Below are 19,696 nucleotides of genomic sequence, written 5' to 3'. Positions count from 1 at the left end.
AGTCTACGAACATACAATCTCTCCATCTCTGACATAACGTTAAACACGTAACCCACACGAACTGTTCTCTGCAATTCTAGACTTTCCTGCGGTGAGCGCGACGCTTTAACCCTGCTTTTTCGCAAGCAAACATCCAAAATAAGTAGACGCTTCTCGGCTAAGTTAATTCAACCGAACTGAACATTACGGACCATCATGAAAAGTTCAAAGAATTTGATCCATACAATTTACATATACGATAAAGACATTTCATAATCCACGTTTGGAGGAGGAGACAAGAGAGAACCTACGAGAAGCGACTGAATTCCTTACAATTTGAAAAAAAAAATGAGTAATCGTATCCGAGAGTCCTTTGGAATATCTAAAAAAGATATATAGGCCACCAAAGAATAGGGAGAGTAAAGTTCTAAAGTGATGTTAAAAACTAAAAGCGAAAAAAATTGAAACAAAAGGTGAAAAATCACAATCAGGCGATAAAAATAGTTAGGGGCAGAAATCGATGATGGGGAACAAAAGTAAATGAGAACATCAGATTTGGTAGAACAAAGGGAGAGTGAAGAACAGAGCAAGATCAGACAGTACCGTGGATAAAGAACAGATGGATTTATGAAGAAAACGCAAATAATGAAGGAAACGAACAACATAGATAAAAGCAAGTTAAGATGTAAAGATAATGGAGGATGGCGAAACAGTATGAAGGAATAAGAGGATTAGAACAAGAAAGGAGACAACTGAAAACGTAAATAACAATGGAAAACCGATACTGAAAAAGGAGAGGAGAGGATCAATAGCAGAGAGTAATGATCGAGGGTACGAGTGGGAAAAGGAATAAAGAGGCGTAAGGGAAAAGAAAGAAAACAGAGGGAAGGTAAAATGAATAAATGATCCGAATGACTATGATCGAGGGCGAACAAGTATACGAAAAAAACTAAACCGAACGTTTATAACTTGAATAAAATCATGAAATAAATAAACTTAAAAACAAAAGAAGGATCATCTTCACAAGCGTCTTTTGCTCCTCTTGTTTCCCCACCTCCACTTACGTACACCATCAGGTCGACCTTCAATCAAACTTGGCATGCATCCTCAGAGCACCTTCGGGTAGCGTTACCGAGGGACTAATATTCCCAGGAAACTTTGGGGAGAAGAATATGCATTCGGCGAATCTTTTATGCGTCTGGACGTGCAGCTGTGTGGTAGTGGCTCACACTGGCTCTGCCGCCTTTTGTCTGGTGTTGTCTTACGGCAATTCTCTTCTCACGTGACTCGAAAGCGTCTAAATATATTTTAATATAAGGCGAAAGCGTCTAAATATATTCTAATATAAGGCGAAAGCGTCTAAATATATTTTAATTCTTATATCTGAGTCACTGACGTGGTTCGAATCCTTTTCCGGAAGCTTTTTAGCGCTTCATAACATGAACTATAGACGAAACAAATTCACGTCTTTGCAAATAGTATATACGGAAGTTGTGTATACGAGTTGCAGACAAACATACAGACATGCACAAGAACATGCACATTCCCTTGCTCCTCGAGTTGGGGGATATGGCTGGAATTAAGAGAATATCAATACATGTTTAATGTGGAAGAACACAATGAAGGTAAACGACTTACAAGATAATGAAAAATACATCGTCTAGTCCCATAATAAGTATTCACACGGGTGTTTTGAAACATTAGGAACAGAACATTATCATTGAAATCTGCAACAAGGGGTAATCTGCGATTAATTGCCATGGGAAATAACGTCGACTAAAAAATGCTAAAGAAAGAAAGGTGAACCTTTTGGAAATAAGATGCCTGAGGACTATATGCGGTGAGGGGCGCGTTGATCGTGTGAGGAATCAGAAGTAAGCGAAGTACGAGTGAGAGAGTTGACCAGGATGATGTGCTGGCATGGGTCAGGCACATGGCGAAGACGAGTGGAGACTAAAGCAGGGGCTGTACGCGTCGGAAGCACATGGAGCTTGCAAGAGGGGGAGAGACCAAGATGAAACGATGGAGAAGAGGCTTTGGGGTATCGGAGCCTTGATATTCTGAAGGGTTATAGTAGTGCGTGGGAGATAACGAACTGGATGGACGTGGTATATGGGGGGAGAGAGAGAGAGAGAGAGAGAGAGAGAGAGGATGACACAAGGCAGGTGTAAATGAAGTGGTTATTGGGTTTGGTTACAGATGGTTGGCTACAGCTAGAGAATGGGTGTGTGCAAACGAGGCAACAGTTTGTTTGTTCCTGCTGCTATCTCTCTATCTACGTATCAAGAAAAAATAATTTACCAAATGTAGTTTCACTTGTTCTCAGTCTCGCTCCTCAAGACATCCTCCTCACTACTTGGTAAATTTTCCAGTGATAATAGTTTACTTAGTGTACCAAGTCCTTTGGTTTACCTACATGGATTCCATGAAAGAGTACAGTGATAAAATTTCCGTACTATCGTACAATGTAATAATGTACGAAAAAAATGTGGTATAGACTCAACAATACAGTTAATGCCATCATGATAGAAAAATATGGTGTCAGAGTTTTCTCCAACTTCCTAAAACGATATATATATATATATATATATATATATATATATATATATATATATATATATATATATATATATATATAGTGTCTCCTTTCGTAAGTGCTTTATAATCAAATAGAAAAAACATTCTATACATGAAGATCATTCTGTCCTTCATACCTCAATATTTTCGATGGTCCCATACCAGACATGATCGACCAGCACACATTATCTATCGTTCATCTCAAACCCGCACGTGATGACGTCACCTGGAGGACTTGGGAGATATCTTTTGACAGACCTTCCCGTCATGCTTCATCTTACAGTCACGACCTGTTTCAGCCACACAGTTGGTATGACCGTTATCATACGCTGACGACGATACGTAAACACATGTACGAATAAATATAGTCACACACACACATACACGAGTTATGTGTGTGTGTGTGTGTGTGTGTGTGTGTGTGTGTAAAAACACTCACGTAAACACGGCCTTCCTTTGTGCAGTGGTTGGCGTCGCTGACCGTGTCACGATTCATGCAAGGCACGACTGGGGTCAAAATCTGGGTGCGGAAGTACGCCCATAGGCAATCCCAGCTGTTAACCCTGGCTTGGATTGGTGCGTGTGTGTGTGCTTACTAAATTCTGCGTTACGGGGAGAGAGTTCGAGAGTCTTGTTTTCCCGTCTTTTAACCTTTTATATATACTCTCTCATCTGTATAAACACACACACGCCTAAACCAGGTATCCATTTATCGATCAGCCCCGAAGGGAGGATGAACAGTTGGGATTGGCTTTGGTACGACTGGAGCGCCTAGGAGTCGAACCCACGCGGGCCCCACTGCGGGCAGACCTGGCGATTCGGTCGGTAACATTGAACACTACACTATGCGTGTGTAGTGTAAACAAACTGTCTGCTGGCATATATCATAACAGCGAGTATATGAACAAGGATATTCACATTCGGTCAATACGTGAATAGACTTCTTAGCTTTGGTCACCAATGGCACGAAGAACGAATAGGGAAAGTCTGGAGGCGGGCAGCAAAATTTGGTACCGGAATAAAGAAAGACGAGGTAAAGGTAGAGGCCTTAGATTTGCCTCATGTGGAAGAAAGAATAGTAAAGGGAGACCTGATCACAGCGTTTAAACTTTATTAGGTCACCTTGATGTTCGTGAGCAGCTTTTCAAAATATGCTGGGATAGAGTATAGCCCGAGTACATGACATGAAACTGAACAAGGAACTTTTTAGAAAATAATAGAAAGTAGATTCCAATTTCCCTGATAAGACAGGAGCACGTTCTGCAACAAATTGATAAAACCTTAAAGACAGTCTCTGTAATAAACGGAATGTAAATAAACAAAACGGCAGGCAATGATAAGTTTTATCCGAGGACAATGAAAGAATGGAAAAATTAGGGCGAGGTTATTGACGACAACCCTCTTCAACGAGTCACTTGCCACAGAAAGAGTTCCTGATGAATGAAAGTTTACCAATGCAACATTCAAAAAAGGAAACAAGTCACTGTCCAGAATGCATCGTCCAATTACTCTGATGTCTGTAGGTGGGAAAACTTATGAAAAACCATCATTCGTAAAGTGAAAAACGTTTAGAGGGCCACTATTCATTAAACTATTCTCAGAATGGTTTTCTATAAAACTGCTCATGTCTGAAATAACCGCTTCCTTCCTTTGTGATACATAATAAACATGACAGAAGTTGATGACATCTTCCAAAAGCATTCGACAAGATCCCGCATTAAGGGTCACTGGCTAAAATTAGTTACATGGCACTGATGTCGTTTACTTCGGTGGATTAGATATTGGTTGACCGGCTGTAAACAAAGAGTTGCGATTGATAGTCAAGCCTTATAGTGGCTAGACGTAACACGTCTTAAGATCGTTTCTCTCATATTGACTAAAGTGGTAATGGGCTGCACTGCAAACAACAAAATTCGCCGAGGATACAAAGCTGGGGAAAAACACCTACAATGAACTTGAATGCCTACAACAAACACACACTATGGGCTCATAGGTGGCAAATGAATTTCAAATACCAAGTGCAAAATCTTATACATGGGTAATAAAAACGAAATCTACGGTACACACTGTTGAACTGCCAGAGATAGAAAAAAAACATAGGCGTGATAATCTCTGATGACCTAAGACCAAGTAAGCATTGCACAGAAGCAATAAAAAGGAACAAAATCCTTGGACACATAGGCAAGGCCTTCAAGTCCAGGGAAATGATCCTTACCCCCTTAAATTCACAGATTCCTCCCCATTTTCAATACAGTGTTCAGTATTGGTCACTACCGTAGAAAAGACACGAGAGAATGGAAAGAAGCAGAGTCGTTCTACCAAGATGATTCTCGGGCCAAGATGCAGACCCTTCGAGTGTCGATTGAATAACTTGAATCTGCTTAGCTTCGGAAAAACAGAGTTGAGATCCATTATGCTTCCTAAGAATTGATTCATCTGTTTTCACACATTGTGAGGGATACAACCTCGTGGGCAAACGTGTTACCTCGAATGTGGCGAAGTACATTTTCTTCAAGGGGACTGTTAACATGTGGAATGATCTGTTTCAGTGGTTGAAAGCAGTAATGTTGATATATTTAAGAACAGACTTTATGAATATTCCGCTTAAAGTCCACGACTTTTATCATTTTCGCCTCTTCAAGCCCACTGACAATTTGCAGGTTATTCTCTGTATGCCTTTTAACATTTACCATACTAATACGAGAGTTCCTGGCATTTTACACTATCACCAACAGCCTCAAGAGGACCCAATGATCTCTTGCTGTTTGAATTCCTTTGTATCTCTATGGTACAAGTCATGGTTGAATGGTACAAGTCGTGGATGAATGGAATAAACCAAATGGGGAATTAGTAAACGCAGAGAGCATACAGAAGTTTAAAAGGTTGTACGACAGTTTAAGAGACTAAGGCCCAGCAAGTGTAAACTCCCCCCATATAATACAAATATTCAAAACAATTACACATGTATAAACACACAAGCAAATGCATATATACATACGAGAACGCAACTTGTAAGCACAATACTGTTCCCTTCCCGGTATACACATACACATGACCTTTCTGACCACCACTTTGCTATACATACGCCAACGCTTACACCAGAGGTACACGAAGAGAGGCAGATGAACTCCCCAGTAGGTGGAGGTCAGGTCTGAGCAAAGAGCACCAGCGTGTCCGATGCCGTCAGACCAGAGAAGACCGCCAGACTTCAGGGATGTAAGAAATCTGAACATTAGAAAGAAGAGGAAAAGAAAGCAGAAGACAACAAAGGTATGGACGACAAAGACAAAAGAATAATGAGAGTATTTGAGAATAAAGGAGAATGCTGAGGGAGATAAAGAGGAAAAACTGGGAATGAAAAGGAAGGAACAAGAGAAGACGTTAGTAATTGGCATCTCGACAATACGTGGCAGGCTGGACCCCGTGTGCAGCACCTCAGTACGTTTCAGGCTGGACCCCGTGTGCAGCACCTCAGTACGTGGCAGGCTGGACCCCGTGTGCAGCACCTTAACAATACGTGGCAGGCTGGACCCCGTGTGCAGCACCTCAACAATACGTGGCAGGCTGGACCCCGTGTGCAGCACCCAATCTCTCTCTCTCTCTCTCTCTCTCTCTCTCTCTCTCTCTCTCTCTCTCTCTCTCTCTCTCTCTCTCTCTCTCTCCCCCGATGTGCGACTACTCTCTTCTTCCTTAATTCTGGTCGCCCACTGCGCATGGTCACCACATCTTCCCCGTCCCTGCCATTTCTTTCATCTCATCAAAAATGTTCCTCGAACCAAACGAATCCGGATAAGTGGTCATAGACACACACACACACACACACACACACACACACACACACACACACACACACTAACTTGATAACTACGAGTTATCTTTTTTTTTTTTTTAAGATAAAACAATAGTCACCATTAACCGCAGACCACACTTGTCCTTCCCAAACTCCTACACGAGGACCTCCTGTGAACCAACTGGTCCAGCAGCGTACCGTCATTGGCTACCACCTCCTCACGCAACAGCCAATCAGAGGTGAACTTGTAAGCCGGTGAGGCAGTGTATCCATGGTGATGAGAAGAGTCGATCGCGACTCTGGAGTTGTGGCAATGCTGCTCCTGTCGTGGTCTATCTTCCCTCCATATATATATATATATATATATATATATATATATATATATATATATATATATATATATATATATATATATACACACACATGTCCATCTGTTTGTCTGCCTTTCAATGTGTTATAGCGACGGTACCAATTCTCTCCTTCAGCCCATAGAGCACGACGGTTCGACCCTTGTGTACGACAAGACGACCCACCAACCCCCCTCCCTCAGCAAAAATCATACAGGCCTCGAGTAAGATGGCCTGGCCAGGATGTATCAAAGATTCTCATCGTCTTGCTCATGGATCATTCTGTCGTGTTAAAAGGGTCGTTCTGTCGTGTTCAAGGGGTCGTGCTGTCGTGTCAAAGGGTCGTACCTTTCGTGTTCGAGGGTCGTGCGGTCGTGTTCAAGGAGTCGCGCTGTCGTGTCAAGGGGTCGTACCTTTCGTGTTCGAAGGTCGTGCGGTCGTGTTCAAGGGGTCGTGCTGTCGTGTCGAAGGGTCGTACCTTTCCTGCTCGAAGGTCGTACCGTCGTGTTCAAGGGGTCGTGCTGTCGTGTCAAAGGGTCGTACCTTTCGTGCTCGAAGGTCGTACCGTCGCGTTCAAGGGATCATGCTTGTGTTAAAGGGTCATACCTTCCGTGTTCGAAGGTCGTGCTGTCGTGTTCAAGGGGTCATGATGTGTTAAAGGGTCGTACCTCTCATACTCGAAGGTCGTGCCGTGGTGTTCAAGGGGTCATGATGTGTTAAAGGGTCGTACCTCTCATACTCGAAGGTCGTCCCTTCGGTGTACAAGGGGTTAAAGATTCGGATGAAGAAAGAGGATCTATACATTATGGTCGGGGTGGCAGATCTGGCTCCCACAAGAATATAAATTTGAGAAATTGGAGTCAGTTGACTGTGTCTGTATATACTACTGAACGTATGAACTAGTTTTTGGTGCCAGTTTGTTGGTATCTGTATAGAATGCTTTAGTGTCAGTTTATTGGACTATATTCTGGGGAATGTATAGCCTGCCTCTTTATATCTGACAAATGAGCATCTGGGCTCAAGAATGTGTACAATGATCACTTTCACTGTGCTGTAATGGCCCGCCCAGCCTTGTGATGGTGGTGGTGCTGGAAATGTAGCGATAGTGGTGGTGTCGGAGGTGGCGGTGATATTGTAGTTAGGTTGGAGGTATCGGTGGAGCTTAGGCTGGAGGTATCGGTGAAGTTAGGCTGGAGGTGTAGGTGGTAATCACAGAGCCAGTGGTGCTAGGCTGATGGCAGTAAAGGCGAGTGTAAATATGGTAGTGCTTGTTGTTTCTGTTGTAGTTACTTCTGTTGTTGGATTCGCCAGGTCTCTAGCTGGCACGGGCCCTTGTCATGGTGACGGCTCGTGTCTCCTGGTGGCAGGTGTAGTGGCAGAGTTGGGTGGTAATGGTTGGGGTTGTGGTGCTGATGTTGGCGGTGATGGTAGGAGCGGTGATGGGCAGAGGTTAGTAGGGGTGGTGGTGGCGGTGATGGTAGGAGCGGTGATGGGCAGAGATTAGTAGGGGTGGTGGTGGCGGTGATGGTAGGAGCGGTGATGGGCAGAGATTAGTAGGGGTGGTGGTGGCGATGATGGTTGTGGTGGCAGTCGCGGTGATGGTAGTGATGGTAGTAGTGATGGTGTTGGTATTGATGGTTGGGGTGGTAGCGTTGACTGGTAGCAGTGATGGTGGAAGTGATGGTAGAGGTGGTAGCGTGGACTGTGGTAGAAGTGCTGGCCATGGAATGCGTATGGGACAGATGATACTAATGGCTTGTAGGCTAAAGGCAAGCAGACTACTACTTCCCGTCCCTCCCACCTTTATGAAAATCCTGCAGCACTCAGGAAGTCCGCCACGTCCACTGAACGGGACCACAAGTCAAAGGGTAGCGGTGTGTGTGTGTGTGTGTGTGTGTGTGTGTGTTTAGCAGCTTTGTTAAATTTGTTTTGGAAGAACAGGCAGAAGGTGAGGCATAGTCTAGACTGGAGCAAAATAAATGTTTGCAGAGGATGAAGAGATGCTTTTTTTTCTCGTCCAAATTTGGTGCCAGTTAAGCGTTATGATGGCATTTACTTTACATTGCTGATGTGCTACGTTATCAGTGTGAGGAGGGAATGTCATAAGAGAGTCCTATCTGATGCGTTTTTGTTCAGTGGGAGTGTTTGAACACCTTCATAGTGACTGGAGGGTGTGACCTGGATTCATGTCTGTCTGGGGTTAAACGATTGATTAAAGTCTTCAGCGGGGGCGAATGAATCCTGTCCTAGCAAGCTACTCTCCCAGTTCTGTAATGTAGCGCTGCATGTGTGTTGTTGCTACTGTGGTGAAAAGGAGATTGTGAGGGGAGTCTGCACGTTAGAGGACCTTCATGTTGTAGATGGCTTGAGGTAAAAGAGCGTCTAGTTGGCAGAGATTAAAGAGGGTTGGAAAAAGAAATGCTCCTCGGGAACTCCATTGTAGAGTTTAGGGGTTCTAAAGGTAAAGGCTTCCTCTGTAACTCAGGCATGGCGACCGGCCATGAAATTGGTTAGCCACTTTTTCTTAGTTTTGGAGAGTAACGCGAGATTTCTTGTGTAAACGTGTCAGGGTCAGTGTTAAATGCCTTGTTGATGCCTAATATCACTAGTATTGTGCGGGATGGGTGTTGTGGCTGGCTGAAGCTGTCAAGGCTGTGAGAGGTGATAAGAGTTCTGGAGGAGTGATTGGGTCTGAAGACATCTTGTGATGGGACACTTTGCAAGACGGGAGAGTCTCAGAGTTTGCATCCTGAGAAATGATGTGGTATCGGGGGCATGGAGAGGGGAGTAGGTCTGGATGGCTTAATGGCTGGTATGTTCGCAAGTTTCTAGATGTTGTGGATGTTGCCGTGTTGCCATGGCTGGTTGAACATGCAAGTTCTTGGGTTGCAATTGAGACAAAATGCCTTATATGAAAATTCAATTTGTAAGGACCTGTTATGCCGAGAGTTCTGTAAGGTTTTGATTGCAAACAATAAAAAGCGCTAACCACAAACGTAGAAATATAACCGTAATTTTTCCCAATAAGTTACACGCCTCATAACTCAAACAGAACCATTCACTATCACGAGGAATCAGAATGCAAACTCTCGATGGCACCATCAACATGAACCGGTGAAAGGCGAGCTACAAAGTGGCACTCCTTCCTGAACACGATAAACCGCGAGGCCTACGGCAGCAGCAGCCAACTCTTGCACACCTGTTAAAGAAGATCCACACATGCCACGATAATCCACCGGCCACTCATGAAGCATTTCCAACCCATCCAAGCGAGATCCCTTCTCCCACAGAACACAAACATCCTCACGAGACGCTATTCAAAGTTTAAAGAGACCAACCGACCTCGTGTTTCAAAAAGGAATCAGGGAATACGTCCTAAGGAACCATCCAGAAATACCACCACCAACCCTTCACTGCCCACGTATTCCCCATGTGTCGTAGAAGACGACTATGAGGGTCGGGAGCGGGCGGCTCGAAGAATCCTTCCATTCTCGTATTAATATCCAAAACAAAAGGAACAGAACAAAGAGCAAAGTGATGAAATTTCTCTCTAAGGTTCTCTCGTCTGTTCCTAACGCTACCTCGCTCCCACAAGAAATGGCGATCATGTCTGCAAGTGTCCCAGCGTTACAGAGGATTTTTTCCCAGGGACTCCTGCAGCGTCGGAGCAGCGCTACACTTAGTAACAGGGCACGGTGGACTCCTTTGAAGCCAGAAGTTCTCTCTAGAGACCGTAGTGTTTCATCCACCGATAATGATGCACCCTCACCAAGGATGACTTTGAACTAAGGGCAATCGAGAACACTCGAAGTACAGGAATATATATGTATATATATATATATATATATATATATATATACACACACACACACACACGTGTGTGCGCGCGCGCGCGCGTATTTGTGCTACCGGACTCCGCCTGCTTAAGGTTACCCCACCAGTGATAAGTCACCGTTGGTGAGGGGACATCACCAGTGGATGAAACAGAACAGTTTCCTCTTAGAACTTCTCCCTTCCATAGAGTCCATCCTGCTCATGTTACCAGGTGTCACTTTGAAGCTGGAGGTGCCCTTGGAAAACATAGCTGTTGGGGTAACACCACCAGGACAAACGTTTATGACTATGACAAGCATATGGAATGAGAAAGTAATCCACCCTTACCCTGCTACTGATTGCAGTGCAGCCATGAAACGACAGGAACGTCTGGGGAAGGGGTCTCTGTGGTTATGATCAAGATAAAAATGATATGTATAGACATGTTCGTTTGTGTGTCTACTTTTAAGATAATTTTTGACCTGGTCAGTTCAGATGTCGTGAGGCGAGGCCAAGTCCTCAAGAACCTCACTCATGAAATTTTCTGCTCAGGACGTGACTTTACGAAGAGTTCCCCTACCCACAACCAGGATCGCTTCCAGGGAAAGCAAGACGATGAAACACCAGGTTGCTTATCTTAAACCCCAAGCCACTTGACGACAGTATTCATATTCCTGCATGTAAATCCCCCCTCCCTCTGTATGTATCACTTCGCCTAGAACAGTCTGTACATCCAACTGTTAACGAAAAGGTTGATCTTCACCCCATTAAGTTTAACCTACGTGAACACCGACTCCAAAGTTTAATTACCGAATTATTCTGAAGACTTGATAGCTTTGCAGCCGACCACTGGATGGTTGAACTGCCTCAGACGTTCATGTATAGTTACTTGATGTGGATTTTGCCTACGCAGAGAGAAATCTTTTCTTTTCCTTACGGCTTTTTTTTTTTTTTTCTCGACCGTTCATCATACATTACTGGAAGCCAACCACATGGGCTTCAGGCAACGGGTGACTATTAGCCAAACTGCTCCGCATGGACCCCAGGGCGACCCCACATCCACGACCTTCACCACGACACCGAGCAAAGGTGCGACGTCCTGTCACGGTAGTAAATCACAAGCCTCGACCCACACTGAGGAGACGGAGCCACTCGAGAATGAGATGATACACATAGCGTCACCCTCAGCTCCCCATCCTCTCCCTTCCACGCCACGTAGCAGGGGTCGAGGGTATGATAAGATCTACAACAGTGGGATAATCAGGTTGTGGGGAGAGAGGATCTGTACAGCGAGTAGGGTGCGACGCAGAGGAGGATGTGAGTGCTGTCGGGCGGAGGGTGGCGGCCCATGGGCCGAGTACACAACCCAGGTCTACCAGAGGTGTATGACACCAAAAACACGCTTCCAGATAATCAGCCACATACATCGCACTCCCCACACCGTACACCTGTACACACTTTCACTCTTTTCAGTTTCAAACTATTCCTATCCTTGTCCTACATCTCTAACCACAGTATGACATAAAAAAAAAAAGGGAGGAGTGGCGATGGCCCGTGGGTGACGGTTGTGGCCCGTGGACTAGTTGGGGGGTGACGGTAGTCCGTGGGTTGGCAGGGGTGACGGTGGTCCGTGGGCTGGAGGAAGGGTGTTAGCGTCCAAAGAAAGAACGAGGAAAAACATTTTTACTCTTGTTTCTAATATAAGAATGATACGAGTAGACCCGTGCGTCTACGTTCTTTCTTTAGATATTTTTTTTTTCTCTTTAGGAATGGGAGTATATGTTTTACGAGTGTATGTGTGGATATTCATTATTGACGAGCAACGATGTATTGGGAATGGGTCGTTAGGGAGAGAAGCAACTGAATCGCTTACTTTTCCGAGACTAAAGAGACGCCCTCCACACTCCTGGGACGCACTCGTCACTCTCTCGGGGAGAGAGAGACGCAACAGCTAATGCCCAGCTACTAGACTACGAGACCGTCGTAAACTGTTGCTAGATATACAGAAGTCGCTGCCATCCAGACGCATATATTTCGCAAGCTCCGTGAACCAGATCAAAACATACGGAAGGTGCCGTAAGCCACACACGAATCCAAGGAAGTCATTGTAAACCCGATCCAAATTTACGAAAGTCGTTCTTTAAGCAGACTAAAAATAAACGGATGCCATTGGGAAAGAGTTCAGATATAAACCAGTCGCCACGAACCCGACCCACGCATACTGAGGTCGCTATGAACAGACCCAGGAATTGGGATGTGACCCGACCCAAATATACCAATGCATTTTAAATCAAGCCACCGATGCCGATGTAATGAGACAACCCTAATGCAATAATGTGACCAAACCGATATATAGGGTTGTGAATGTGACCCCACCCATATTTACCAGACCCGAAATGATGAGGCAAACCATGAACTAGGCTCGAAGCGAGTGACCATGAACCAGGCTCGAATGCACGAGTGACACCATGAACCAGGCTCGAGAGCACGAGACACCATGAACCAGGCACGAAAGCACGACTGACACCGTGAACCAGGCACGAAAGCACGACTGACACCGTGAACCAGGCTCGAAAACATCAGTGACATCATGAACCAGGCTCGAAAACATCAGTAGCACCATGAACCAGGCTCGAAAGCATCAGTGACACCATGAACCAGGCTCGAAAGCATCAGTGACACCATGAACCAGGCTCGAAAACATCAGTGACACCATGAACCAGGCTCGAAAGCATCAGTGACACCATGAACCAGGCTCGAAAACATCAGTGACACCGTGAACCAGGCTCGAAAACATCAGTGACACCATGAACCAGGCTCGAAAGCACGATAATGGCTCCGAATCAGATTCGAAACCATGAGAGTCGCCATGAATTAGGTCTTGAAAACCTGGGAGTCAGTACGGCATGAAAATAATTCTCTCTCCTCACTATACACACATAGCACACGTCCCTTCCTGCAGGCTACCCCCGGGTGTTACGACACACACCTCACTAGAGATGGTGTAGTTACTCAGGAAGTCACGTCGAAACAGTTCGGAACCAACTCGTACAACAGGAACGATCGCGCTGACAGCCGCACGATACAGCGGATGACGCTCCAAAGCGTCGGCTCATAACCATACAAATGAGACGTAAACTATTTACGACTCGAGTCTCATGACCAGAAAATGGAAATGGATCAAACGTTTACTCACCTCAGATTTACAATGACCCATAGGTAACGTGACGACCCGATATGCAATGGACTTCACCACCACGGCCGCCACTGTAAATCTATCGTGTCACTGAAGTTCTTCGCTTCGTTGTAGGGCGAATATATATATAGAACACCGGGAGAACTGGGCCGCGTAAACCACCCTACGGTATCGCAAACAATAAAAAAAAAAACTAGAGCCGGCCTTACTTACAGTGTTGACAGTAAGGAAAACGGATTCGAAATGCGGGCCTGACGCTGCTCACACGATGACTACAGTTTGGGTTGTGTCGTCATCCCACCGAAAAGTTGTCTTTTAAGTCAAGCTGGCGTGCGTGACTTACCGAAGCGTCTCTTTTATCTTCTTTTAATTGAGAAATATTCGTAATTCACAAATCTCATGACTAAGTTGTAAGCTTCAGCTTCTTTTCAGCTTGGGCTGGAGAACATCTTGCGTCTGCCAACCACCACTGCTGCTGCTGCACTCCAGGATCGCTCGTTTTGGGTCGTAAATTAGGAAGATGGTGTGGTGTGGTGTGTTGTGGTGGGTGGGTGAGGGAAGTAGCTATGAATCAACCTGAGTCAGTGGGAATATTTTGTGGATTGAGTTAAAAGGCTTTTGAGGATCACTTTTTGTCTGTCTTCTGGTCAACAGAGTTTATGATCTTTTAAAAGGAAACGTAAGCTGTTTGTGCAGTACCAAACTCCAGTGTTTAACTACCTATTTTGTAGTCTGCCTATTCGTGCAGTGTGGGGAGGGAGGTCTGGACTCTCTCGAACTTTCTCTGTCGTAGAAAAAAAAAAGGAGCTTGTTAAACTTTTGTACACTGTGAGCATTCACATTATCATCACCCGGACGATTCTGCTCGTCCAGTAATCTGGTACAAGAGAGATGCTTATGACAACTTGTCTAACAAGTTTAGTTTCTTGTTGTGGTTTCGGGTTGTTCTATCTCTTCTTTTGGAGAACTGTTCACACACAGTTTGTATGTGTGTGTGTGTGTGTGTGTGTGTGATAGATAGATGGGGCCCTAAGTCCACCTCTGTGATAGATAGATGGGGCCCTAAGTCCACCTCTGTGATAGATAGATGGGGCCCTAAGTCCACTTCTGTGATAGATAGATGGGGCCCTAAGTCCACCTCTGTGATAGATAGATGGGGCCCTAAGTCCACCTCTGTGATAGATAGATGGGGCCCTAAGCCCACCTCTGTAACCTACGTTATGTTCCCCTAAATTTGTGTCACCCACACTCAAGTTCGTCGAATCTCTTTAATGTCTTCCCTAAGCCAGAGGATGGGGGCTGGTAAATAAAATGGCACACCTAACTACCTTCTTAACTACATAACTACCTAACGGATGGAGTAGAAACCACCAAGGCGAGCGTATTGCGTGAGGGGCACTGACTGACATGGTCTTACCTGGATGTTGGAGTGGGGACGCGTCCCTCTACATGCAGGCAGACAGCCACCAAAAAAGCTTTATGTTATCATCTTGTTCGCTTCATTCGTTGCTGAGAATACATGTCATCTTGACTATAGTTGGGGAATCTCGAGATAAAATTAGCAAGTGCACAGTTCTGTTCTGCGTTCTTAGAGAACTTTTAAACATACAAGGTTTATTTTACTTTTAAATAAACTATAAATATTCCTTAACCCACATAGAAGTGTGATGTAAATATTGTAAACATGATAAAGAAGAAGGTTTGTAAAGGTAAATTTACGTTTCATTATTTACACACCCCCCTGCAGCCTCGACCGGCAGTAAGATGTGTAAATATGTTTTACAACACAGTTTCCTTACTTGTTAACCGTTAATTTTGTTTGAGCAGATCAAATATTTTATTTACATTCAGATTTAAACCAACTTCACAACGGATAACCAAAAAAAAAAAAATAAGTGATGAGACTGATTATAGCACACACACACACACACACACACACACACACACACACACACACACACCTTTCTTATCGGTAAAGTAATACACACGCAATGTTACAGATGTAGGCTGAGGGTCTCATGTATTCAGTACGTCACCTGCTGGGGCTATACACAGCTGGTCTATACATTCATACACACACATACACACACACACACACACACACACACACACACACACACACACACACACACACACATCTCAAAGGAGACAAAGCGTTGCTTGGTACGAGTCTACACAAGACTGCGTGGTGCTGCTCACAACACGATCACACGCCACGCTTAAAGCAAAGACACCTGGAGGCGTTACCAGCCCCTTAGCTGTGGGTCAGCCAGCACCTTGATCAAAAGGGACGCAGAAGAGAGAGAGAGAGAGAGAGAGAGAGAGAGAGAGAGAGAGAGAGAGAGAGAGAGAGAGAGAGAGAGAGAGAGAGAGAGAGAGAAGAGGAGGGTGTCTTGATATTCTAACAGGTGACATCAGCTGAGGAAATCAATAACTGGCAGTTACTCAGCTCACCCGAGACGAGGAGGGGGGGAGGAAGAGATGTAATCGCCCAGCAGAAGAGTTTGTTTGTCCAGGTGGTGGTACACGACTGCGAAGATCCAAAGGGTTGTTGAGGGGGGGTGGGGGACTAGAGAGAGAGAGAGAGAGAGAGAGAGAGAGAGAGAGAGAGAGAGAGAGAGAGAGAGAGAGAGAGAGAGAGAGAGATTAGGAACGGCGAGAGGCTGCAGGCCTCACTGGATGGGAGTTAAAGCAGAAAGACTCTCGTGAATTCAGGCGATGCTCTCTTTCCCTCTTCTTTCCTCTTATACTTGACTGCAGAATGGACTGCTCTCTCTCTCTCTCTCTCTCTCTCTCTCTCTCTTTCACTGTCCCTTATTTTAATTCACTCACTCGCTTTTCTTTTCTTTTTTCTATCTGTTTTTCTCCCTTAAAATCTTTCACTGACACATTAACGCACTGACTTTCCTTCACTCTCTCTCTCTCTCTCTCTCTCTCTCTCTCTCTCTCTCTCTCTCTCTCTCTCTCTCTCTCTCTCATCCCAACACCGCAGAAGTAACTGCAACACACTCCTTAGACACGGCGGAGAATAAAATGCTATATGGTGCAGGATTTGGATGATGTTAGTCTATTTTACATGGGCTCTCACGAGACTGCAGAGAGAAAAAAAAAATGTTCGATCGCAGAAAACTGATGAGGTCGCCAGCACAACATTCTGTCAGGGGATACAAGAAACAGGTTAGTCCCAAGTGGTAATCGAAGAGAAAGATGAGAGGACGCAAAAGAAGAAGATACCCCCGAAAAAAAAGAAAAGTATGAATGAAACTGATAAAGAAAATGGGAAATCAAAAAAGGAAATGGTCAGTATGGAGAGGAGAGAGAAGAATGAAGAAGAAAATCAGGATTGCTCACAAGAAATTAATGCAATTGCACGGTACAGATGAAGAGAAAGTTATCATGAATAAGGATATCTAAGAGTATCATTTACTTATGTAAACATAACCAAAGAGGAAGAAAAATGGAAATTGGTCCATTGAGAGCAGGAAGAAAAAAAGAAAAAATGACCCAGAGAGAATAAATAAGATGCCAAAAACAATCGGATCAAAGGAATGACTGAAAATGAGAATTTCAATCAGTTTGAAAAGAACGCCACCACTGATGGTGAAGTACGAGAACAGTCCACGAACTGGCAAAAGACTCAGCATAGCCCCAGGTGGAACCCCAGGTGGTATCCAGTAATGCTAATGATGAGACAGAACTCTGGATGACGGGAGCACCACGAACACACACACGCACACACACACACACACACACACACACACACACACACACACACACAATGGTACGCGTGTCGTTGAAGTACGTGGGAGGATCTAGACTTCTGCTGAGACAATAAGGGCCTGCAAGTTCGACTCCTCGCGTGATCAGAGTCACCGAAACATGAAGTGAGACACCTGTCTCACAATAGCCACATAAAGTGGAGGTCAGGACGGATCAGTACTTAAAAAATGTACGCAAATGGAATTGCTTATGTGCCAACGAACGAAACATGTATGAAAAGTAATGCAAAGAAACGATGCTGAATACTGTCTGTCTTGATTGTGCTAATGTATTTGACCGAGTAGATTTCACGATTCTACTGGGAGAGAGAGAGAGAGAGAGAGAGAGAGAGAGAGAGAGAGAGAGAGAGAGAGAGAGAGAGAGAGAGAGAGAGAGAGCAAAGTAGAACACGTGAGACTAGGATGATAAATTGAAGAATTTTTAACTAAAAGAAACAGTCAGAAAACTGCAGCAAATGGAAGTGGGCAGGACGAGGACGATATTTAGGAGTCTCAGGAAACAGTAGTACACTTAGGACTCTTCATGATGATATTACGTGATATCCGACATAAGACAAGACACAGATGAAACTGTATCGCGTTGCTTCAAAGACGACACCGGAGTGAGGATTGACAGACAGGCTTGGAAGAAGACAGAGAAGATATGCTAGACTTAAACCGAGTACATCAACCGACGGAACAAAATGGAATGGAACCCAGTCAGTGAAACTGTATCGCGTTGCTTCAAAGACGACACCAGAGTGAGGAATGACAGACAGGCTTGGAAGAAGACAGAGAAGATATGCTAGACTTGAGCCTAGTACACCAACCGACGGAACAAAATGGAATGGAACCCAGTCAAGACAGACAGTCGAACAATTAAGTTATGGAAAGATATACCAAAGTGACGGCTACACCTCGCAAAGGACGAACTGGGGAAAAAAAACAAATGAGAGAAGAGAACAGAGTTACAAGATTCAGGAGGAATATAGATGATGAACTAGAACCTAAAGACCTCAATGACAGAATCACATCCTAGAGTAAAGGTTTCAATGAGTAAAGTAATAATGAGACCTTCCGCCACAATGAGAAATAGAAAACTGATGAGGGAAAATGTTCAATATATTCATGAGAAGCAGACGTGGGTACAGATACACTATAGGACCGCCTTCTTACAGCAAAACCAACTGATTAGAGAGAAGTTCAGGCTCACTTCGAGGGTGAGGAGCACGTAAATTACCATGAGACACTTGAGGGAAGTCAAACTTTGTAGCTTGACAAAGAAGAAGAAGAGAAAGACATGATAACTAGCAACATATTGAGGGTATGAGAGACAGCGTGCTTGGACGACAATGCGTCTCAGCAGGGAAGAAACAGGATAATTAAGTCTGCAATACGTTCCTGGGATATCCCAAGACAATATCAGGCGAAGAAATTATACGAGAGCCCAACGAGAAAAATGGAAAGACGACTTAATATTCTGTTGAGTGAAATATGGCCTGCATGGAAATAAGTAACGGATCATTTCTCCAAAAAGAATCCTAAATAAATCGCGCAAAGCAGTTCCAGATGAAGCCTAAGATTGACAGTTATGCAGTAGATGTGACGGCGAAGAAAGACGGTGTTGTTCATCCAGCAAGGCATGCATACGGTAGGTGGGTGGGTGGGTGGGAGCTCTGTGCAAAATTTCTTCTCAGGCATATAAGTAGTCTCTCTCTCTCTCTCTCTCTCTCTCTCTCTCTCTCTCTCTCTCTCTCTCTCTCTCTCTCTCTGGAAATTGGGGAAGTCACCCCTGTATATTTCTGTGTGTGTGAATGTGTGTGTGTGTGTGTGTGTGTAAACAAAAATATTCTTTTGTGTGTGTGTCCGTGTGTCTGTCTGCCTATATGTTACACGGCCATGGTTCCACGTTCGAGTAACTGTCCTTTCAGAAGGCATCGTCCAGCATCTAACGAGGCAGCCTGTGTCGTCTCGTGCACGTACGTCCTCCTCTCCGTGCACGACTCCCATGTTCCCCTTTACGTGCGCACATCCCCTCCCTCCACCTCACCTTCCGCCTCCTGACCCGCCTCTTCCTCAGCCTAACACTCACATATGCATCGTTACTCAGTCACTGCTTCCCTCCCTTGCATGTGTTCAGATCATCCTAGTAGAAATCCATAGAAATCATCCCATCGTATTCCCTACCTAATCGCCACGTTTTCTCATGTTTATCGAAGCTTCTTCATTTTTCGTT

The 19,696-nt window shown here is 44.6% G+C and overlaps 1 protein-coding gene across 3 annotated transcripts in view; it reads right to left on the bottom strand.

The window, feature by feature from the left end:
• The window catches only part of LOC139764786 (Kv channel-interacting protein 4), a 737,128-nt gene that overhangs the window by 619,703 nt on the left and 97,729 nt on the right, over window positions 1-19,696 (bottom strand). The window contains exon 1 of one of the 3 annotated variants that reach the window (XM_071691982.1): window positions 13,703-14,140. The exons of the other annotated variants lie outside the window; for them this stretch is intronic. The gene's annotated coding sequence lies outside the window, so the exon portion shown is untranslated. Of the gene's footprint in view, window positions 1-13,702; window positions 14,141-19,696 lie in introns of those variants that run through there. 3 annotated transcript variants of the gene reach the window in all.

Source organism: Panulirus ornatus, chromosome 1 (genome assembly GCF_036320965.1).
Source record: "Panulirus ornatus isolate Po-2019 chromosome 1, ASM3632096v1, whole genome shotgun sequence".
In the NCBI taxonomy this organism is placed as follows: domain Eukaryota; kingdom Metazoa; phylum Arthropoda; class Malacostraca; order Decapoda; family Palinuridae; genus Panulirus; species Panulirus ornatus.
This window is presented reverse-complemented; position numbering and strand designations above follow the sequence as displayed.